This window comes from Tupaia chinensis, unplaced genomic scaffold (genome assembly GCF_000334495.1).
Source record: "Tupaia chinensis unplaced genomic scaffold, TupChi_1.0 Scaffold000555_1, whole genome shotgun sequence".
NCBI lineage: Eukaryota > Metazoa > Chordata > Mammalia > Scandentia > Tupaiidae > Tupaia > Tupaia belangeri.
The window spans coordinates 1485429-1509593 of NW_006160067.1; the positions used below are offsets into that span (position 1 = coordinate 1485429).

A 24165-nucleotide genomic window follows, 5' to 3' on the forward strand; every position below is an offset into this window, starting at 1 on the left:
GACTGAAAGTAACAGAATTCAGCTTAAACTACCTTACCAAAAATGGAACGTATTGGCTGGGTTCTAACGTATCTTGCAGAAGATCAAGACAGCTAGGGTAGACGAGGTGGCCGAGTGGTTAAGGCGATGGACTGCTAATCCATTGTGCTCTGCACACGTGGGTTCGAATCCTCGTCGGTCTGAGATTGCTGCGGCAAGTTCTTCGTTTGGGCGTGGTGGCACCTGCCCTATGGCAAAAACCTATGGAGGCTGGAGGACTGCGGCATCGAGTCCATCTCTCTCTCTCTCTGTCTCTCTCGACGAGTGCACGATTTTAATGGGACCAGCAGGTGACATGGTGGTTAAGATGCGGGACACTCCCACATGGCCTACCACGGTTCGAGTCCCAGATCTGGCGGCTTCCTTTCTCCCTTTCTCTCTCTCTCTCTGTAAGTCTCTCTCTGGTCAAATTAAATAAATGAATGAATAAATAAAATTAAATAAATAATAATTTTAAAAAAAGACAGCGAGGTATCTTAGAGCCTAGAACAAAGGATAGTATTAATAATATTATCAAGTGATGGAAATAACACAAATCTCAGAGATCCAGAGATAGTTCTGCTTGGTTCTATCACTCGGACTATCCACTAGCCTAGAACAAAGGATAGTATTAATAATATTACCAAGCGATAGAAACAAGCAGAACTATCTCTGGATCTCTGAGATTTGTGTTATTTCCTTTCGTTCTTCTTTCTCTTTCTCTCTGTCTCTTTCTTTCTTTCTCTTTTCCTTTTTCCTTTCTTCTTTCTTTCTTTCTTTCTCCTCTCTCTCCCTCTATCTCTCTCTCTCTCTCTCTTTCTTTTTTAAATTGCCAGAGAGTGTATACACTTGTGAGAGAAAGACAGAGAAATAGAGAAATAGGAAGGAGAAATTACCCCCTCAATGGGGTATGGCCACACTCTTACCCTTTATCCAAATCTCTTATCCTTTAGCTCTCTGTTTTGTCAACATTTGGGGCACACATACACATGTACCTGGCATGTTTTCCAATCCTTCAGGGCCAGGATTTGTACCACATGGTTGGCCATGTGGAATCTGGCTCCCTTAACTATGGACCACAAAGGCAGCCCTGTTTCTTTCTTTCCAGGACTGGCTCTCTCTGAATCTCCAACTACATGATGGTGAGATGATTTCCCAGGGCTACTATTTCTTCCTTCAGTTACAGTCACACCCAGAAACTATCTTATTACCTATGGATCTCAATTCCAAGTTCATTGGAAAGAAAATGTGGTTACTCTACCTCTGGTCCAAATTGCTAGGAAAGAGGTAGAGGATGAACAAGATAATTTGGGGCCCACTCAATAGGTATGGAGACTACTTTAAGAGAAACTATTTTAGTATAAGTTCTCCAAGAAGCAGATGCCAAGACAAGATTAAACTAGACATAACCTGGAAAGGGAAATGCTAGAGATAGAGTGGTAAGGAAAACCATTGGCTCTGGGGGGTAAATCCAACCCCAAATAAAAGAGAGAACCAAGGAAGAAGAGGAAGGGGGAAAAGAGGAAGGAAGGAAAGAAGGTTGTTTGGAGGAATATCAGAATGGTTCAAAGTCTAATTTCCAAGGAAAGTTTAGTAAATCCACTAGGGAGCCCTCAAGCCAAAGTTGCTTATCTGAGCAGATCGATGTCTACTAAGAACAGGTGTGCCTTAGCATCGCCCCTGGGCTGAGTCATTGTTTAGAAGTAGCCCTTGGGAAGAGTGGCCAGAACAAACACGGCAATAAACTTCAGGGTGTAGCAGTTCAGGCTCTCAGCTGGTTAGACTGTCATAGTTAGACATCTGGGAGACACATCCCTATGACCAAAGAATGCCCATTCAGAATGAATACCCAAAAGGTACCTGAGTAGCTGCTTCCCCAAAGTGACTCAAAGATTACCCAAAGTGTATGTAGAAATTTCCATTCTAGACCTGATGAAAAAGGAGGTGAAGTAATAGAAGGTGGAAGAAGACTAGAAACTGGAATTACAAAACTCTCTCCATTGTGATGTCATTCAACAAAAAATTATTGACTACCTGCTATATATGGACAATGTTCCAGATTCTGGAGCTATGGCAGCAAAGGGATTCTGCTGATAGTCTAAGGAGGGCGTTTAGCTCAGGAAGGCAGTGGCAATATTCTGTGATCTTTGTTGTTGAAGAAATGAACATAAAATGCTCAGGCCACGCAGAGGACGCACACCAACTCCAATCAGTATTGGGCTCCCCACAGGGGTTGGCGAGGACCTTAACACTGTGCAGTCTAACTCTTCACTTACGTTACATCTACATAACTGAAAACCCAGGTTGGTAAAGAGTCTGTTCAGGATCAGATCACTCTCGTGCTTGCTGAGAGAGGGGTTTTAAGAATTCAGGATTCTTGTATTTCACCTTATTTCTATGGACCTGATGGTAACTCAACTGTAGTCAGTCCTTGGTAAGCATCCGTTCTTCCCAGCAGAGCCAGGGGTTATTACTGGCTTTGAACCCATCAACACCACCACCAAAAATATGGATGATTAAAAATCAAGTTGATGATGCTGCCTTTTAGAACTCTTTGAGGGTTTCTGAACAATCAGGAAGCTTTGGCCCGTATTTTAGAATATGCTGTCAGGGAAGGTCATCTGAATCATATCCATCAAATGTTGGGAATGACTCACTGTCAAACAAATCTCACTTTTAAAAAAACTTGTCTTTATAAATACACAAGAAGAAATCACTTCTGTGGCTTTCTAGAGGGTTCTTCATTTCCTCTCCCCTCCCTTCTGACCCCACTCCAAGCCCTCACACAAAAGCCCTGCAGAAGAGCTGAGCACTTCCTCACTACCTGCAGCTTGGCCAGCTTCTGGTGCCCAGAATCCCCCAGAGCAGCTCCCCCATTTCCCCATTTTGTTCTTCTCTGGCCCTTTTGGGGTTGACTCATTGAAGCCTGAAGGCTTTGCTTCTTCAGAGTTATGGCCTGTGGGGAAGGGAAACAGCTGCTTACGAGCCAGCAGGCAGCCCAGTGAGTGACGTTGCTCAAAAGAGGCCCCAAAGAAGGCCAAAGCAAAGCCTGGGGCTGCCTTTCCCTTTGTTGGGTCATCATCAGGGAGGGGTTCTTCCAGGCTACTGTCCTGGGCACATTTGCTTCCAGGCTCCTCATTTAAATGGGTCCCTTATCTGAATTCTTCTGTCATAGGACAAGTTTGCAAGAATAGCTCAGTTTATCTATCCCCAGCCTTCAGACCAGCTTTGTTCAATGTTATCTAAGTCCCTAAGAGAGCTGCAGCCAAGATCAAATTGTGGCAGTTGTTTGGCATATAGCATTAGGACCCAAAATGGACTAACAAACATAACCCCACCCTTTGATGGCATATCCCTTTCTTCTATACCCACCTCTTTAAAGAATTGCATATGCTCATAGAAAACACAGAAACTAAATGATTTTTTTTCTAATAATTTTTCCAACCCCCCCCCCCCCGGGGGGGGGGGAACAGGGCAGTGACTTCTCCCCCATCCTCTTTTTGGGATTTTGGACACTACGTGTGCCCAATGTGAGACTTCATCTGCCATGTCCAGGACTTGAACCATGGTTGACTATGTGCAAGTCCAGCTACGTAACCATTACTCCATCTGCTGGTCTGAACAAAATGGACTATTTTAGAAGTGTGTAGTTCTCACCCCCACCAGCTCCAACCTAAGATTTTCAATGCTAACATTTTGGTGTAAATACATCCTCTTGTGCTCTTGTGCCAAGGCCAAATATGAACTCATTCATTCTTTTTACCTAGATTATTCTAGAATATATTTTCATGTGACTATACTTTTGCTGCATTATTTTTAATGGCTATACATTTCATTATATAGACAAGCCACATTCATTTGACCATTGGTTATGTATTTCATTGTATAGATTTACCATGATTAATTCAGCCAATGTCTATCTATTTCATTATATAGATAATTCATAATTAATTTGACCAATGTATTTGACAGTTTTCAGGAAAGTGTCTTTGACTTTCACCCCAAATCAGTCCTAGCACAATGGAAGCTTAGTTTAGTAAAATGCAAAAATGTTGCCTGCTTCCCCCTAAATCTGTAGTTCTCCACCAGGGTGATATTGTTCACGAGGGGACAGTTAGCAATTTCCAGAGATATTTTTGTTTGTTACAGCTGGGGAGCACTGCTGGCCTCTAATGGGTAGAGACCAGCGATGCTGCTATACTCTCCACAGTACACAGGACAGCCTCCATGACTTAGAGGTAATCAGTCTACATGGCAATTGTGCAGAGAGGTCAGGAGACTCTGCTTCACAGATCAGTAGAATTGTTAATAACTCAAGAGAACTGTCCATCAGAGGAGCTCCAGGCTGGTCTCCTTCCTCAGAGATCCTATTGCTACTTTTTTATTTCGATTCTTCAGATATAAACAGAGTGCTATGTTGGACACAGAAGTGATAAAGATGCAGCTCCTTCCCAACACTGTATCACACCTTGGGTTGCAAAAGCTCTTTTTTCAGATCAGTGGAAACTGCTTTTCCTTGTCCATGTTGCTCTTAGCAACCAAACTCTCAGTCTTAATTCAATTACTCAGTCTGCAGTCATGCGCTTTTGAGTGACATGGTCCCTCTAGGGCCATGCCATTGCCTTTCTTGAACTCACAAACACTCCTAAGGTCTTGGTTTTACCTTCTAGTTACTCCACTCCCCGTGCCGGGTTTTATTTATTTCCTTTTCAGCTACAATGAGGGCTGTTTAATCTCCACCCTCCCTTCCACCTATAAGGTATCAATGACCATGTACATTCTTGCCATCTTCCTGTCTAAGAAGTGAGTCCATTCTCCTGTGATAGGCTAGTCCTTCCACATGGGTCTTACATGGCACCCCTTTATATCTCTTTTGAGACATTGCCACAATGCTACAGTGTTGTCTTCTGCAGCATTCTCAGGTGTCTTCCGTTAGAGTAAATCTTCAGTGTTTATATTCCCTCCCCTTCACAATGACTGTTTAGGTCAACTGTGTTCATATTCCATGGGGTCCTCAAACCTCTTCTGTTTTGGTCTCATCTCATCTCTACTCATCTCTTTTTTAATTTTTTTTTTTGGTCAGATAATAGTTTACACCCATAAGCCCTCAATTATTTGCTGGTAATTCCTAACCCTATCCCTCTAGCTTAGACTTCTTTCTCAAGCTTCAGTCTTTCATATCCTGATACTGATAAAATACTGCTATCTGTGTAATCTTGACAGAAGCCTGATTTTCTGAGCTCTACTGAGGTGAGCTCATTTCTCTCCCTCCCCACACCCATTGGATCTTAACACATTTAGTTCATGTCAAGACAGGGAAACTGTGACTGCAGGTACAGTGACATCCCCCCTCCAGGCCCTCCCTAGGCCACCTGAGATAATCTACCTTGATAACAAATGGCCATGGACAAGTTTCTGACCCTCACTGTTTAAGTTTCATTAGCTGCTAAATGGGGATAATCATAAATACCCACCTCAGGTTTGTTGTGAATGTTGGAATCATGCCCGGCTTATAGTAAGCACTATGAAATGGTTTGCTATCATGATGATAATTATTAGTATTGTTATACATATTTTTGAATTATGCTGCTCATCATTTCCACTGACATTATCTTAGTTTAGACTTTCATTATTCTTAGCTATTGCAAGAGCCTCCTAACTTACCTATATTTCAGTTTTACCCCCCCCCCACTATGACTTTGATAATAGTCTGTCCTCCAAAGTTTCATGCTTCAGAATTTGACATTGGGAGGTGGCAAGGCCTAATGGGCAGATTGGATTATGGTAATAGTGTCATGAAGGCAACACTCTTGTGAATGGATCAGTGATGTCTTGAGAGACTCAGGGAGCTCTAGCCCTCATGAGATGGGGTTGGAATCTGTCACTAGTCTCTGCACAAACTTGCCATTCTCTGTGTTTTGCTGTCTAAGTTATAGGCTAGCCTGATACCAGGCCTATACCTTCAGACCTTCCAGGAACCAGAATTGTAAGTCAATAAAACCCTATTTCTCTATAAAGCACCCAATCTCCAATATTTGTGTTATCAATGCAATAATGGACTAAGACACCTCCATATTTTTTTTCAGTATGCTCTTCATGGTTGTATTTGAAATATACCCTAAGGTCTTACTTTGTAGAGCTCTAAGAACTTAAATTCACAATAAATGATATTCACACTTCCTTATTAATTAAAATATAAGCATCTAATCCATTTTTTATTATAACTCTTCTAATGTATTTCTTTTTTTCAGATTAATTTCACATTTTACTTCATCCCCACCATAATGCATACTATATATATATTTTTTTTTAACAGAGAACTTTACATTTTTTCATCTGTCAAATGTTTACTCCCCTTACATCTCATGCCCACCCTCCACCACCTACTCTCTACCATTCACTCCCCCCTCACTGTCACTAGCACCCACACCCATTCTCTCCACTGTCACATCTTTAGATCTCTCAACCTCTGCCATAGAATGCAGACACTTGGTTCAAACTGAATGGGGATATCCAATGTGTGTCTTTCAAAGTCTGGTTTACTTTGTTCAACATTAGGTCTTCTATATTCATCCATTTTTGAGTCAAATGATAAGATCTCATTGTTTATTATAGCTGTGTAATATTCCATGGTATATATGTGCCACAGTTGTTCAACCCAGTCATCAGGTTTTAGACACTTAGGTTGCTTTTATTTCTATAAAATTTATCCTCCACAGTGTTACCAGAGCAGGCTTCACAAGCTGAAGCTCTTCTGTAGGAACCCCTTGAATGGTTTGTCATGATCTAAAGAATAAGGAACCCAGTCCTTCGCTTGCTTACATGACTCTGCCAGTTCTGCTTTGATCTCTACACTGTTATCTTCCCTGTGTACATCTTATTCATGGTCTGTAGGAACTTGTTGTTCTGAATCTGATAAAGACATCTCCATTTACACTACCATCCCATCACCACTCCCCTTAGCTGACAGATTCCATTTTGATGTTGGGGTTAATGATCTCCTCTCTGAAAAATGTTGCTCCAGACCTTAACCCATATTTCTTAGGCCTATTACAGATGCTCCTTCTTATATGTTTCCAGATCTTTAGTATATTGTTTTAACAATAATGATCTGTTTACTGGTTTATCTCCTGTATTAGACTATGAGATCCTCCTGGGAAAGGACAGTGGAACATTGATCCCTATACCCCCTGTGCCAATCCAATACTTTACTAAATGAATGAACAAGTGATTGAATTAAAGCCCTTTGGAAGTTCAGATATTGTTGTTCAATTCTCACAGTGAGGACTGAGACTTGGCAGGGAAATGTCTCTTCATAATAACGCTCAGTGGAATTGGTTTCAACACCTTGTAAGACCCAGAGGATCTTGTCCTGTTTTCTACTTGTGTTAGCCAGCTTCAGCATTTCTCTCTTGTCAGTATTTGTCTGATTAGTGTTCATTGGAAATTCTCTAAAAACGCCTCCACTGAGTCCCAAAGGAGAGCCACCTTTTATAACAGAATCCACACAGCTATTTAGTTTTTGCTTGTTTGTTTTTCACTGAAAATATTGATAGCATTAACAATTGAGATAAGGGCATTGCTGAAACTTAAAAACTGAGTGTGGGTTGATGTTCTCAGAGACTAGCTCAAAAATTAGCTTCTTTTTCCTACTTCCAGACTCTCTCCTCCCCTCCTGGCTATGCTTTCCAAGCACCTGCTGAATTCAGGTTTGACCTAATTATAGTCATATTCCACCTCTGGTGAATCTTTCCATGTGTTGCTGATGAATAGTAACATGGATTATAATGGATTATATATATCTATAAAGGATTATATTTTACTTATATGACTCTGCATGATTTATTACAACAATACCAATTTGATCCAATTCAGTTATTTTAATATTTTTATATTAAATGAATACTTTTAATTATATTTTTTTTAAAGAGAGATTTTTGCTATAGGGTGCATGCAGTCGCCAGAGAGAGAGAGTCAGAGAGACAGAAAACAAGAAACCACCCCAGGGAGGCTGGCCATGCCACAATCTCTTCTCCTCTAGTCTCCTCTTCAGATTTTGGGCACACATGCACATAGGCCTGGCATAAGTTTTAAGCTACCAGGCCCAGGACCTTTATGTGGGAGTCCAGTTACATATCATTATGCTATCTGCTGGTCCCTAATTGTGTTCTTAATTATTACTTTAATATACATTCCTAGACGTGGAAATTTGAAGTTAAAAGTTAAAATGCACAAATAGTTGCCAAGTATCCTTCTGGGAAGAGCACAGTGATGTATATTCATACCAGGTATTCACAGTGAGCTCATTTCTCTATACCCAGACAACACAGGATATTATCATTTTTGTTCATTATGCTTGTCAATTTGGTAGGACAAAAGTGACATTCTCGTTATTGATTTAATGTCATTACTCTTTTCATTGAGGAAAACTTCCTGTTTCTGTTTTTGTTTTTCCAGTGGTGAGATCTGTGACATCAAAAGGCCTAAAACTTCCTCTGTGTATTGAGGTTCACTCTGCTTATTTGAAAGGTATGCATTTTATGTCCATCCTTCCAGTGGTTTACCCTGAAAATTTTGCCTTATATATTGAAATATATTTTCCCAATGTATAAAATTAATACGTGTCTGTCTGCTTCTGATAACCTCATAACTTTAGCTTTCTTTTCTGTCATTCTGACTTCTCCACCCTTAGCCCCCAGTTCAGTAGTTTATTTTCTACTTGCTGCTATTAAGTTTATTCTCCATGAACCCAAAATGAAATTCTGCCAGTCTAGGATGAAAGCCAAGCTGGGGAGTGCACGAACAAGAACTTGCACTATTGCAAATGATCTCTAAAGAGGCCACATAAGGAATAAAGAGACTTTATTGTCATCTACCCAACATAGGAAGGAAGTCAGGCATCCATAGGGAATGGATTCAACACATTGAAAACAGCCGAGAACTCAGTTCTCACCTCCATTTCTCTTCCTTTCAGTGCATCATCTTCATTCTGAAACTTTTGTTACTCAATCTTACAACTCAGGAATCCCTTTATGACTCATGAGACTGGCCATATTGAGACTAGAACCTCTTTGTCCCACCTCCAAATTCACAGAAAAGAGATTGTAGTGGACCTATGACAATCCCTAGACAAACCAGTTATAGCCGAGGGCAGAAATTTGCCCATCTCTGTGGCATGAGGTCATTTCTTATGAAAAAAAGAAAAGAAAGGAAAAAAGAAACCCAACCTAATGAACATCTATCATCGAACAGAACCCCAAGAAAAAGAAAAGTAGAATGATTCTTATATTTTTCAAAATGTGTCTGCTCAGACCTACCAAATCAAATCTCTGGGGCAAAAAAAAGAGGGTAGATAATTGCAGCTGGAAAATGGAGGCCCATGGAAGGGAGATTAATTTGCATCGTGTCACTCAGCGATTATAGATGCAATTGGGATCAGAATCCAGGGCTTTTTCCAATAAAGATCTGCTTGTGTTAGCTGTGTTAAACTCATACATACATGAGCCAAGAGAAAGAGGAGAGGCCTACGAAGCTGATATGTGTTCTGGTAAAAGGGAAATGAAGTTGGAAAATGCAAATGTTCTGGGGAGGCAAAATTGCTTCAGGAAGGAGATGAATTTTCCTAGATTTTATTATCAAAATGCTCTAAGCTTTAATAGTTTTCCTGGGTCTGTACAGTGTGTTCTCTAGGCTGAAAACAATCAGTAATGGCCAAGGGAGTAGAAGGTTGTGAGAAGCTGGCTCTCTTCACATAAGCACAGATTCTATCACTGAGGCTCAGGGCAGTGGTTATTGGAGTGACTTTAGAAGTTTTTCTCTTTTACTCCCCAATATCCCTTCAATATCTACCTATGAACCAATCTGCTCAATTTTTAAAAATAGGGTCTTAAGTACATATAATTAGATTGATCATAATCCGTGGTTCTTGACTTACTCCCCTCACTGGTCCAACAACGGTCTTCCTTTAGTTCTTACCTTGTTTTTAGCAATATATAATAAGCCTCTCTAAACTCAATGCCAACTAGAATGCCAGGAACTGGGCAATAACTTGCATATTCCCATGTATTCCTGCCCCTCTTATCACTTGCCTCCTTCCACCCAACCCAGTTGCCATTGTGAATCTGTGATCATCATTCTTTTGCTTTCTTTTTTAAATGCTTTTTTCTTATCTATATGTATTTCAACTAAACTCATTTTAAATTTTTAGTTATTTTTAAACTTTATAAAAGGGTATAATACTCTTTATAATCTCTGGATTTGTATTTTTATTTAAAATTATATTGATAACGGAAAATAGAGTAATGTCACTGCAGAAAAGCCTGGTGTCTACTGCAACCTCTGAAAGTATGAGGGTCATGACTGCCAAAGAAAAATGGAATAATGTTTCCAAATGAAGGAATATTAAAAGACATGCCACATAAATGTGATCTGTGACCCTAAACTAGACTTTTTTTCTGAAAGGTATTTTAAAACAACTGACAAAATTTACATGAGGTTTGAGGATTACATGCTGGTCAAATATGCCCTTCTATATAGAAAATATACCTAAAGTATTCATGAGTAGTGGAAAAATGGACAGAAAACTTATTATCAAGTGGATCAGGAAAAAAATGTATTTGGACTGTACTTGACACTTTTCTGTAAGTTTGAGATGGCTTGAAAATAAACAAAATAAAAATCAATAAACTCAAAAGTATATTGCTATGATTCATCCAGATTTTTGCATATTACTATAGCTTATAGTTATTTGTTTGTTTATTTATTTATTTACTTATTGGTACTAGGGCAAGTGTGCACTCCAGAGACAGACAAAAGGAAAGTGAGAAGTGACTCCCAAGGGAATGGCCACACCACAATCTCTTCTTCTCCATTCTCCTTTCAGGATCTTGGGCATGAATACACACATGCCCATCTTTTTTCATGAGTTGCCAGTTCCAGGACTCTAACCGTGCACTCAGCCATGTGTAATCCAGTGCCTTAACTACCACGCTATCTGCTGGCCCAATGTAGCTCCTATATTTTTATTGCTGAGTAATCAAAATATTCTGGTGCAAGCAGATGTTGAGTATGCTCCCTTTAACCCTCAGGAAATCATAAAGAAATTCAGGATGGAATAGGAGAGTGTTGACCATGACTGGTGGCAAGGAATCTCACCTACAGGAAGGCCTGGACAGTCATGAATATGGGCTGGGACCCAGATCCCACCCAGCTTCGCTAAGTCATTTTCTCTTTCTAGTCGTCAATTTCCTCATGTTTACATGAGAGGATTTAATCCTTGATCTTCTAACAATCCTTTAGTTCAGATAGTCTAAAATACTTCTATGTAATAAAATGGGACCCAAAATTCCCAGTCTTTCCAAAGGTAAAAGGATGACCTTGTTCCTCCCCTTCCTTATCAGGTTTCTGGATGTTCTATGGAAAATCATTTCCCTTCCAGGACACACACTGCTTGGAGTACAAGGGATGCAAAAAAAGTCAAGTATGATTTTCTAATGTGGTCCCAAAGACTATTAGTCTCATGAGGTTTCCTTAGAAAAAGTTTTATATTATAGCAGAAAATACCCCGTTTACAAAGAGGAAATATTTGGAAATAAATTTCACAAGAAATATGTGAGATACATAGACAAAAAGCTTAAAACTCTTGAAGGTTTCAAAAAATCAAATGAAAAAAGTATCTTTTATTGTTGGGAAGGAAGCTACAACCTCAAAAAGATGTCAGTGCTCAGTAGGTAATCTATAAAATTAAAAACAATACCATAAATAAATCAACTGGATTTTTTAAAAGACAGATATGCTAGTGTTATTTATTTATTTATTTATTTATTTAATTTTTGGAGAGGTTTTTACTATAGGGTACATATGCTTGCCAGAAAAACAGAGAGAGACAGAGAGACAGAAAGCAAGAAATCACTTTCGGAGGGGGGATGGCCACACCACAATCCCTTCACCTCCATTCTCCTCTTGGGATCTTGGGCATGTACACACATGCACCTGGCATGAGTTTAAGCCACCGGGTCCGGGACTCGAACCACGATTGACTACATGGGAGTCCAGTGACATAGCCATTACGCCAACTGCTGGTCCCAGATATGCTAGTTTTAAAATTCATTTGGAAAAATAAACAAAAATATACAACCAGAAAGATTCTGTAAAAGAAGAGAGACAAGAGAGCAAGATCTACCAGACATTAAACATACTATAAAGTCTGAATTATTAAAACAGTGTGCTATTGATACATGAATAAATAATGATCCAAATAATAATTAAAAGTTGGAAAATAGATCTAAATATGCATAGGAACTTAATAAACAATAAAGTAATGCTATCTAAAATCATTAGAGATAAGATGAATTAGTCAATAATTATTAGTACAAATGCTTAATCACCTGGGGGAAAATGTGATGTTTAAGTCAAACTTTACCTCATTGTAAACTTCACAGAATCAACTACTTCAATGTAAAAATGAAAACGAAAGTAATTTTTAAATGGTGGGAGAACTCTTTCATAACTTCAGAGCAGGAAAAGCTTTCTAACTATTAATTTTTAAAATCCAAAGCCTATAGACTGACCCCTTAGCCTAATGATAAGACAGCTGAACCCCACATGGCTGACCACACAGTTCAAATCTGGGCCGTGGTGCCTTGAAAAACACGGTGGATATGTGTGCATGCCCCAGATCCCAACAAGATGGAGAAGTAGAGGAGGGACTGTGACATGACCGCACTCATTGCAGGGCCCCTCCTCCCTCTCTATCTGTCTCTGTCTCTTTGTTTCTTTCTTTGAGCACCTGCACCCCCTGACAGTTAAAAAAAAAAATCAAAAGCCTAAACAATTTAATTTTGATTACATTGAAAAATTCTGGATGTCAGAAACACCATAATCAAAGTTAAAAGGCAAAGAACAAATGGGAGAAAATGTTTTCAACCCATATCACAAAGGGCTTATTTCTCTAATACATAAACAGCTCTTAAAAAGAATGTTTTTAAACAAAGACCCAATGAGGAAAGGGCAATGTTCATAAAGAGTTCATAGAAAAGGATATACAAAGATGTGAAAGAATGTTCACTCTCATTCATAATGAGAAAAATGCAATTTATGGCTACACTGAATAAAACATTCTTCACCGGTTATTTTGGCAAGCTCCAAATATTTGATATGGCATCCTCAACCATTATGACTTGACACAGGAGTTCCATTTCTCAGAATTTATCTGCACATTTAAAAATATGCGTGTTTACTTTTAAATATGCACACTTAAAATTTATATGAGATTATTTGTTGTAGTGATAGTAATGGTTTCTTAAACCTACTCACTTTTTAAGCAAGTTTGTTTTTTTTTCCACAAGAGAGAGGCAGACAGAGATAGGCACCCCCAACAAAGTCTTCATGCCATGATCCATCCTCAGCCTCAGCTAGCCCAGAAGGTTGGCATCCACATGCACCTGGCATCCTCAGGAAGACCCTGAGACAAAAACCCAGGACTTTTCTCATGTGGACCCAGTCATGTCCTGCTCTGCCACCACCTGGCCCTAAGCAATGTTTTAAAGCTCAAGACTAGAAAAAAAAAATTAAAAGATAGAATTGACACATTGAAGACATGAAATAAATACTATAGAATCATTATAAAATAGGATGGCTTTTCACTTACGAACATGCCAGAAGACTTGTGTACTCTCTAGACAGAGACGGACAGAAAAGGAATAAGAAAGCACCCCTCACTCAGATGTAGTCACTCCATAATCTCTTCTCTTCTTTTCTCCATCCCATTGGGATTTGGGGCATGCACGCAACCCAAACATCCAATGTGTTTCTCAAGCCGCCAGGGCTGGGATTCAAACCACATAGTTGGCCCTGTGGGATCTGGCTCCCCTAACCACAAGGCCATGGGGCCAGCCTTGGAAAAACAATTTTTTAAGAGAAAAGTTGGGTGTATACTACTACTTATAGTGTGCCATTATTTGTTTAGAAATGGAAAGAAAAACTAGATAAATATGCTATAAATAAATAAAACGTTTTAGGAAGGAAATGGAAAAAATAGTGCTTGTGATGAGATAAATTTAGTGAAGAAGAGAAGAAAAAGGTTTATATCCTTTTATACAATTTGAATTTTAACCATTTGTGTTATCGACTATTCAAAAAATAAATAAATTTATAGAAGACTGCTATAGAATTATCCCTTTCTATGAGCTCTACAATAAACATTATTGAGATAAAGGCTCTGAGAAGTCCTGTAATATTTAATATTTAATCCAATATTACTGAATATATTTGTCCTTAGCAGTCTTTCTACTTAATAGCTATGGTTCCCACTGCTATAAGAAATATTTTTGGGGGTCTTGAGATGCTGGGTTGCCTCCAGGCCCTAGATCCTGGATGGAGACCCTACTCCAGGGAACTACCCCTCAGGTGGAATTCTACAGAGAAGGAGCCAAGTATAGTTTTATCCTAGTTTCTGAGTAAAGTGGGGGAATTTTCTTCCCCCTTGCAAGGCCCTCTTTTTTTTTTTTTTTTTTTTTTTGAATATAGGCCAGAATTCTCAGATGAATTAAAAAATAAAACCAAATGTACCATATCATTTGTAAAGAGAAGACACTATTAAAGAGCATACTAATGCCAAGTAAGGGGAGAGAAGAGCATTATTAAACAATAAATATGTATGAAGTGGCCAAGTAAGTTAAAGTCTCTTCTTTTCTTTTTCTTTTTTTTTTTTTTTTCACATCATAACCCCAAAGAAAAAGACAAACAATATTTCTAATGGCATCTTCATGTTGGCCTTTTCTGTTGGGCAAAACTTCCAGAAAATTTACACACTTGACATTCTCCTGGCTATTGAACTAAATGAGCTTCTTAAGGCATGTCGACTCTTTTTTTGAGCAAGCCTGAACAGGGTCACTCTTTGATATTATTGAGTTGACAACCTCCAAAGGGAGATTGTTTCCATAATGTGTGGAAAAGCCAATGCCAGGAAAAGCCAACTAGAAACCATTCCTGCCTCTAATTAAGAGGAGAAAGATTGTCAGCAGAAGGAAGGTGAAGAGCATCCTGGAGTCCAGACACAGACAGCTAGTCAGCAAGGTATCAGCCCAGAGGCCTTCTTCTAGAGTGATTTCAAAGTGGCTCCCAGACCAGCAGCATCCTCATCACTACGAGCTTGTAAAAAGGCAAAGTCTTGGGTACAGCTACCAATCTATTGAACTAGAAACTCTGAATAATTCTGATGTGAGCTAGATGTCAAGAGCCATTGCCCTGACAGAAGAGCCCCTGCTCATCGTCCACATATGAGGGAGCTCAGGGTTCAAGAGGTGCTTCTGCCCTAGGCGGGCCTCTTGAGAGTTTAGCCCTAAGTTTCCTTTAAGCCCTGGGTTAGAGATTGAGTGTTTAGCACATTTGAGGCATTATCATGTTGGAAGCAGTGGTAGGGAGGTGGCTGACAGTTCAGAGCAGTTGAAACCAACGTGGAGTGTCGTCCTGGACTAGTTTGTTAGCAGGTGGAAGTATACCCCTTTCACACACTTTCACTTCTCCACAAAAGGCTGTACTCATCTCCCTTCCTGAGTTTAAACTCTGTCGATTACCAGCTTATAATTATCGATAGGTGACATCACTTCTCGATGTCCCAGTTTCCTCATCTGTAGAATGGATAAGTCAGTTTTGTGGACCTGGTTTGAGCTGTAAAAACAGTAACATAAGCTACCACTTTTTGCACACCTATCAGGTGTTCCACGTGATGGACTGATTATCTCAGTCCATCTTTGAAAGCAAGTATCTTTTCCCCCTTTTTGTAGATTTAGGAAACAGCCCCAGATGGAATAAAAAAAGAACTCCCCCTAGGTAAGCGGCAGAACCAGGATGTTCAAAGCCATGCCGTTTCCACTACGTAGCTCCGTCTTTCAAAATGTCTAGTATAATGTCTGAGAGGAGGTGTCAGTGATGTTTAAGCTTTTTCTTGCCTGCGATTCTCTTCCCTTTCCCCTTGAGGTTGGGCTAGAATCCCACCTCCTTCCAGACCACCCTTCTCCAAAGTGATGCTACCTTGCTCATCAAATGATGATGATCCACACCACCCAGGATCTGCGTCTGTTTCTCTTTCACTGTGGTCAGGTAAATCTATGTGAAGCTTTTACTTCTTTTCTCATTCCTACCCACCAGCTTGTAGATTTCTTGTTTCTGTGTTCTCTGTCCCTGGGGCTTTCTTGGTGCCTTGCACACTCTGGTCAAACTTGTTTTTTGCTCACAGGATTCACTGCTCAGACATACCAATGATAAACACCAACCTCGCCCGGTAGCTAACCGACCATGTAACGTAGTCTATCGGCTTCTGGGGCAGCACACCTCACTGCTGTAATTACTCACCTTCTTCCCAGCCTGACCCCTCAACTATGTCAAATCACACAGAAATTAGGCATTTTCTTTGCAGGGTTCCCTGCCTGGGATGGGGAGGTGGTAAGCTACTTCTTAATGTAGCTTTCTTGATTTTACGGGAAATCAACCCTATGCCAGGCACCATGGTAAAAGCTATCAGACTTGGCAAGATGAGGAAGAAATCATCTGTGCTCACTAGAGCTGGGAACATCAGACAAAATTAAAGTAGGTGTAATTTGATATGTGTCACCAAGGTACAAGCCCATTTCTATGAAATAAAGGTACATTTTGATTGAGAAATGGGGACGTTAGCAACATGAAGTAGAGTCACGTAGTCCAGTCACATAGTCCAGTGACTTGTGCTAGAATCACCTATCAGAGCATTCAAAAATACAGATTCCATCTCTGAAGAGGCCAAACATCTCTACTGAGGTATTTTAGAAATCCTGACACCAAATATGATTGAGGAAAGCTACCCAGTTCCCATTCTCTGCTCTGAAAGCTTCTATGTACTCCTCTAAGGGTGGGTCCTAACAGCTCCCTGAACCATATAGTGCCTCCATCCCAGCCTGCCTTCACGATAACTCTTTGCACCGAGGATGGGCATCGACTCAAGCTGAGTCCCTTTGGAATTGAAAGTCAGAATTTCTAGTTGATTTGTTGAGTGAAGGTGAACTGTATTCTGAGGCCAAGAAGTTATTTGGAAGCCATGTACAATGAGAAAGAGAGAAAACTTGTTTCTTTTTAAAGTTTTATTTCTGATTTTTCACATTTAATTACTATACATCTTTACCACATACAAAATGGACTTTCAGGGCATGAATATACAGCATATTAGTTCAGTCAAAGATATTATACATATAATCAACAAATAATTTTCCAATTTTGCATTCATTAAATGTTTTGCTTGTCTCCTTGATTCTCTCCCTCCTGCCCTTCATTGTCCACCCTCCTCTAGTCTCCGGTGTCCACGATTGCTCTAGCATCTGTCTCTAGTATCCATACATATACCTTCCAATCTTTCAGTTTCTGCTATAAAGTACAGACATTCAGTATAAAGTGGGGATATACAATGTCTCTCTTCTATAGTCTGGCTTGCTTCACTTAGCATGGAATCATTGTTACTCATCCACTTTCTATCAAATGCCATGATCTCAATTATTTTATGACTGAGTAGTATTCCACAGAGTATATGTGCCACACTTTTTCAATCCATTCATCTGTTCTTGGATATTTGGGTTGATTACATGTCTTAGCAATTGTGCATAATGCTGCACTAAACATGAATGTGCAACTGTTTTCCTGATTGAGTGTTTTCCTATCCTTTGGGTAGAAAAGGAATGGAATTGATGGATCACATGGTAGTTCTATTTGTAGTTTTTGAGGAAACTTCATATTGTACTCCATAGTGTCTGTACTACTTTAAATTCCCACCAACAGTGTTGGAGAGTTCCCTTTTCACCACAGCCTCATCAACACTAAAATTTCTTCTATCCTTGAAGACTTTAGCTTCTAGTCCTTGCCCTTTATGAGACACACATTTTGTGGTATGTTTCAGGAGACTCCCTATTTCCTTCTGAGATGCATCTGTTAACTTAAATTTGCTTGTGTGAGTTTTCCTTATTCAAAGGCAATAGAGTTCACAGGGAAGAGAACTTCAAGGCTGGAGTCACTTCATAGGTCAGTTATTTCAACCTCCCACCCAAGGCAGGATCTAGCCTCTGTGCCCCACTGTATGTGGAATGCTCATCACTGTGTTTCACAGAGTGGATGTTCAAAAAAGTCACTGACCTTACAACTATTTCTGATAGTTGTAACTATTAAGATAGGATACTCAGCACCTCAACTTTGTGTGCTCTATGTAGAAATCCCTGTTCTTGTTGGGCCCAAATAAATATTCCCCCTATAAGTTCATGTCATCGATTTTTCTCCCTGACATCAAACGGACTAGTTCCAACTCTTTTCACCAAAACAATAAACAAATTCAGAATATGTTCTGAATTCCATCCCCTCACATTTTCTTCTTCAAGATAAACATCTGGGTTTATTCAACTCTTTCTTCTGTGTCCTCTACCCCAGACCTCATTATTCTGTTCCCTGTAAAACTGATCATTTCAATTTGCTGATGTTCCTATTAAAGTATGATGTCCAATGTTAGATAAGGGTTTGAAGAATGTTACCATCATCTCTGTGTGCATAGCCATGGTAAGCAAGATAAACTTGTAGATCCCAGTGTGATGTGGTGCCTTAGAGTTTCCTTGCCTTTTGACAGCAGTCCTATGAGACAGGTCTCACATATGTCCCACTTTATAGATGAGAGAAAATAAATGCGACAGCAGTTACATTCACGTCCAAAGTCATACAGTTAAAATGTAATGGAGTCAGGTTGTTATGAATTGAGTCGTGCATACCCAAATATCTGTATGTTGAAATCCTAACCCTTGATGCCTCAGAATGTGGAAGTATTTGGAGATTTATAGAGGTGATTAAGGTAAAATTAGGTCACAAAGGTGGACATAATCCAGTAAAACAGGTGTCCTGGTAACAAGAGGAGATTAAGACACAAACATGAACAAAATGAAGATCACGTGGAGACAGAGGGAGAAGATGACCATTCACAAGCCAGAGTGAGAAGCCCCAGAAGACACCACCCCTGGCAACACCTTGCTCTTGGACTTACAGACTCCGGAACAATGAGGAAAAAAGTCTATTGTTTACATCACCTATTCTGTAGTGCTTCATTGTGATGGCCTTAGCAAACATTCTCACCTATTAGCTCTCATCCTTAGATTCCAATAGCCATGTCTCCTCACCTTCTCTATAGTCTCCTGCCCAGATTTTCTTCCTGGGCTATCCTCTTCGCAGAGCATGTTGAAGGCATTAAAAAGGCCCAGCTGGAAGCTATCCTGAGCAAAGTCTCTCACTGTTTCTATAGAGATGACACACAGCCTCAGAGGGTTGATAAAGATAGAGCCCTTTGATTCAGGTCCAGGCATAGGACAAACTCAGACAGAAGATTGAAGTTGACCTGGAGGGTGAGCCAGATCTGAGGCTTGGGGGCCATTTTATAGCTTCCACAATGGAACATGGGCTCAGGCAAAGCTGAGGCACCAAGGAGGTGCCATGTCATCAAATATCTAGATCATGAGCTTTGGAAACAGACCGACATTACTCACAGATGCAGAGGGATATAGTGACATGGGGAGGAGAGTCAGTTTTGGAGTTAGGCTATTGGCATTTGACCCTGGGTTGTACCATGTGAGAGGATTTCTTGTTTGGTTGGGGCCTCAGGTTTTTTCATTTATAAAAATGTGTGTGTAGGGGGGATACTTATAGGATTGTCATTAGAATTCCATGAATAATGCATACGTAGGACACTGCCTAGCACATAGTTTTAATGTAAGCACTTGTACTTACATTGTACTTGTATTGTATATGACTGTTCTAAGCACCATACAAATTAGTTCATCTACTTCTCATGTCTACTCTATGAGGTGGGTACAATTGTTATCTCCACCTTCCAAGTGAAGAAACAAAGCAATAGAGATATTAAGTGACCTACTCAAAGTAAATGGTAAAATTGAGATCCAGACCCTGAGGTCTTGACTTCAAAGTTTACCCTCTAATTTACTCTACTAGGCAGTCCTCAGAAAATATTATAATTATTATTAGGAGTGTAACTTTCAACATGTTCTTTGGTCTCTATGAGCCTCAGTCTCTTCACCCATAAATTGGGTATTATTAAATAAAATATATTATTAAGTAGCTTATTCAATTAAAATTTCAGGAGGCCATTGTTTTAGGCTAAGCTCCTGCCTTAGGCCAACAGACTAGACCATCAAAATGGTGTTATTTATGCTAGAGTTCCACTTTACCAAGCCAAAGCTAAGCTGTTACTCTGTGCAAGCCAGGAGAGAGGGAACAGTCATGTTTTCTGAACAGGCTAGTTTCAATCAGCATGATAATACATTCCCTCTGCTTTAATCCTTACCCAAAAGAAGGAACCTGATATTAACTCATCAGTTATATTTCTATCAGTCTGTCTTCTCATCTCCCTTTAGGAGGAAGATAACTTTGAAATGATCAATCTGCTTCTTGTTCTTTGTTTATGTTTTCTTTAGCCCTCCTCCATCTATAAAACCAATTTCTTTCTCTCGGCTCATTGAAACACTCTGTTTCATAGAATAAAGTTTTGCCCAATTATGGAATTACAAAGAAGCCCATTAAGATTATTAAATTAAGTTGTTGCAATTTTTTCATTTCATAAGAGGTAGTGAGATAACACATGGCAATCATGAAGCGTAGTCTGTGAAATACACAATAGTATTCAAAAGACGCTCTCTCTCTTCTCCCCCCAGTCCCCTCAACATGCACACTTCAGATCATCTTAAATTTCTTTCTGTGGTTATAAGAACATCCTCAGCCTGAGGAGACAGATAGCAATCTAGCATAAAACCTGACTTGGCTTCAGTTTTTTCAGCACTAACAGCTTAGTTTTACCGCCATGAGTGTGTATAGTCTGTTCTTACTCCCTGGGACACCTTGCTTCAGCTTTGTGTTATTCCTACCCGCTCCAAAGCTAGAAAGCCCCTAAGGCCAGCTTTGGCAGAGAGATTCTTCTAGTTCTACAGGGTGTGTCTGTCCATTTACTGCATTTCTGTTTAGATGGGAAACTTCAGAAATGACTGGAATGCTCTTTAAAAACCGCTCTCAATTCTCGCTTGTCTGCTCAAATTTTTTATCTTTGACACACCCGTCTTCAAAGTGGTTTTAATGTTGGCAATTTACAAAGGACCCCAGAGTCATTTGTTTTTGCCTTTATAAGTGTACAGGCTTTGATGGAAAGTTTAGAGATGACAATAACATGCTATCCATAGCATTTGTTCTAGATTTTGCTCTTCTGATCTGGTCAGAGAGAGGGCTAGCTGCCGATTTAGGGCATGACGGTATCGCACATACAACATACAGAGTCATGCTTCTTCATTTCCTTCATGTCTACTCCACCAAAGCAATCGATTATTGGAAGTCCAGGATTCCAGTCTCCTTGTTACCCCAACAAGCTCACTGATCCAACTAAATCAGAGAACTTTTTCTATAAAGAGCAAAATGCCAATTTCTTAGGGTCTGTGGGTCACATGGTCTGTGTTTCAACTACCCAGCTCTGCCCTGACTATCGCCTTTATGGATGATATGTAAACAAGGAGGCATGGGAGGGTTCTAATAAAACATCATTTACCAAATAATGGTAAGGCTGGACTTAGTTGGCAAGCCATAGTTAGGCAATACCAGATTTAAATCATAGTGAAATGCATCTGCAATGCAGAAATTTAGGCAAAGACAGAAATGAACAATAAAAAGTAGGTAGTTCATTACAGCAATCAAATTCAATGGCATTGGAATCAGCTTCCCTGGGTCAAGGTTGTAGGATCTGGAGCAAGTAAATGTCAGCTTCTTTATCTGTAAACTAAGAATAATTCTAGTGTATTTCTCATATAGTAACAGATAATTAAAAGAAATTATCCAGGCAAGATCCAGAAACCTAGTCTGGTAGTTTAAGATGCTGTAACAAGATGCTGTAGACTGGCGGCTTAAATGCTAGACCTTGATTTCTCCCAGCTCTGGAAGTTGAACGTTGAAGATTAAGGTACTAGTAGATCCCATGTCTGGTAAGGACATTCTTCACCTTTTCCTACCCTCACGTGGAGAAGAGAGAGAGGGAAGGAGCAATTCTCTTCTAATAAGGACACTAATCCCATCATGAGGGTTCTACTCTCATGACCTAATTATCTCCCCAAATACCCATGTCCAAATACCAAATACTATCACACTGGAGGATAGGATTTCAACATACGCATTTTGCGAGTTAAGGGTGGAATGCAATCATTCAGTCCATTGCATCTAGGAAGCACTCTGTGTTTGTGAGCTGTCAGAGAGAAGTAGCAGAAATCAGAAAGCCTAGGTTTGAAGCCTGACTGTGGCATTATTTACTATGAGACTGTAGGTAGCTATTTAATGTCTCTGTCCCAACTTCATCTGTCATAACAGTTCCTATCTTTTAGGAGTGTTGTAAGAATTAAATGAACTAATACATAGAAAATGCTTAGCACAGTGCCTGACATAATTATTCCAGATGCTACTTTAAAAATTATTATAAAAAAACAAAAAAATAAAAAAGAAAGAAAAAAATTATTATTATTATTAATAAATCAGTATCTCCTCCTCTGAAACAATCACTGTTAGCACTTTTTACCTTTTCTTTGCAGTAATTTTATATATTGGGTGTCAGAACAGTCATGATGTATTCTTTTTTCTATGTTTTTCTACACAAAAATGTGTCATGACTTTTCTGATGACCCATGACGTTAGTCCTGACCAGCCTTTCATACTTTTCACAGTAAGCAGCTATGGCCAAGACTTCGCAACTTGAGTAACTACTATCTTAATTTGGACTTTCCAATGAGGGACACTGCTCCCTTACGATGTGGGGTCTTTTCCCAAATGGAAAACAAACTATTATAATGTGATGCCTAGGACCAGTCTCCTCCTTCTCTTCCAGATGTGTGGTGGCTAAGGGCTTTGTATACTGCCTGAGATGATAGATTAATACACATAAAGTCAGTCAAGCTATCAGGAAACTAACACCAAACCTTGAGTAAGGAGACCTGTGTTTAAATCCCAGAACCCTGGCTTATTTGTCTGATCTTGAGCAATTCAGTTTTCATCTGTGAGCTTCACTTTCATGACATTTAAAATAAAGACACTTACATTAACTTTACTAACTTGCTGTACTTCTTGGGAGGCTTCAATAAAAATATGTACATTGATGCACAAATTAAAAACACAGCCAACTGCCTTACAGTAGGTGTCAATTAAGGATAATAAAATAGGACGTGTATGTCAAAACACCTAGTATACTGCATGTCACTTCACAATTGCTCAAAATTATTTGTTGACTTTGTTTCTGGAGTAACCATTTCTGTATTGACCCAAGACTTTGGTTACTTGTCAACTCTTCCAAGAAGCATTTCTAGACCCCCTCCTCCAACCTCCTCCTCAGCTAGAATTGACCTGATTCAGTAAGGGGCACCATTATTTTTAAAACAATGTAAGTTGTTTTCAAATTTGAGGTGGGATTTGCTTTTGTAAAAAACAATTTCATGAGAAACATCTTTAATATGAAGCTTTCTCCACATTTAGGGATTTGTTTTCTCTCCCATCACTTAGGATAGATTCCCTGAAGTGGAATTTCTGGGCCAATATTTTTTAAAATTTAGTGATGTAGTTTCAAATTGCTTTCCAAAAAGTTTATACTAATTTTCACTTGTATATCAGTTGTGTACCTTGAATTTTTCTTAACCCTAATATATTTACCTCCTGTAATACCAGTAACACTAGATCATACTTTTCCCATGTTTCCACTCAGGCAACTGGGAGAACTCGGGGCCAATTTTGTTGACTGTTGTCAAAGCGTGAATGAATGAGAGATAACATAGGAAAGACAAAGGAGAAAGAAAGAAAGAGAGAAGGAAGAAGGAAGATAAGAAGGAAGGAAGGAAAGAAGAAAGATGAGAAGGAAACAGAAGAAAGGAGAGAGAGGAAGGCACATATGGAAGACAGTGCAGAACTAAAGAAAATTAATATGGAAAGGAAAGAGTTTCTGGCTTTAGCTTCCAGCACTAATTAAGGCCTCGTATGGAGTACTTTTCCTCGAAGAGAGGAAGGGCAGCGTGTCACATACCATAAGGCGCATATACATGAGTAAATAAATTGCCGACCAATACATTT

General features: G+C 39.5%; 1 long non-coding RNA gene across 1 annotated transcript; it reads left to right on the forward strand.

The window, feature by feature from the left end:
• The first annotated feature begins 1994 nt into the window (after positions 1 to 1994).
• LOC114009532 (uncharacterized) lies at positions 1995 to 23891 on the forward strand. The gene is made up of 3 exons (XR_003550934.1): positions 1995 to 2321; positions 8476 to 8547; positions 23804 to 23891. It is a non-coding gene; the product is annotated as an uncharacterized LOC114009532 (long non-coding RNA).
• The last annotated feature ends 274 nt before the right edge of the window (positions 23892 to 24165 follow it).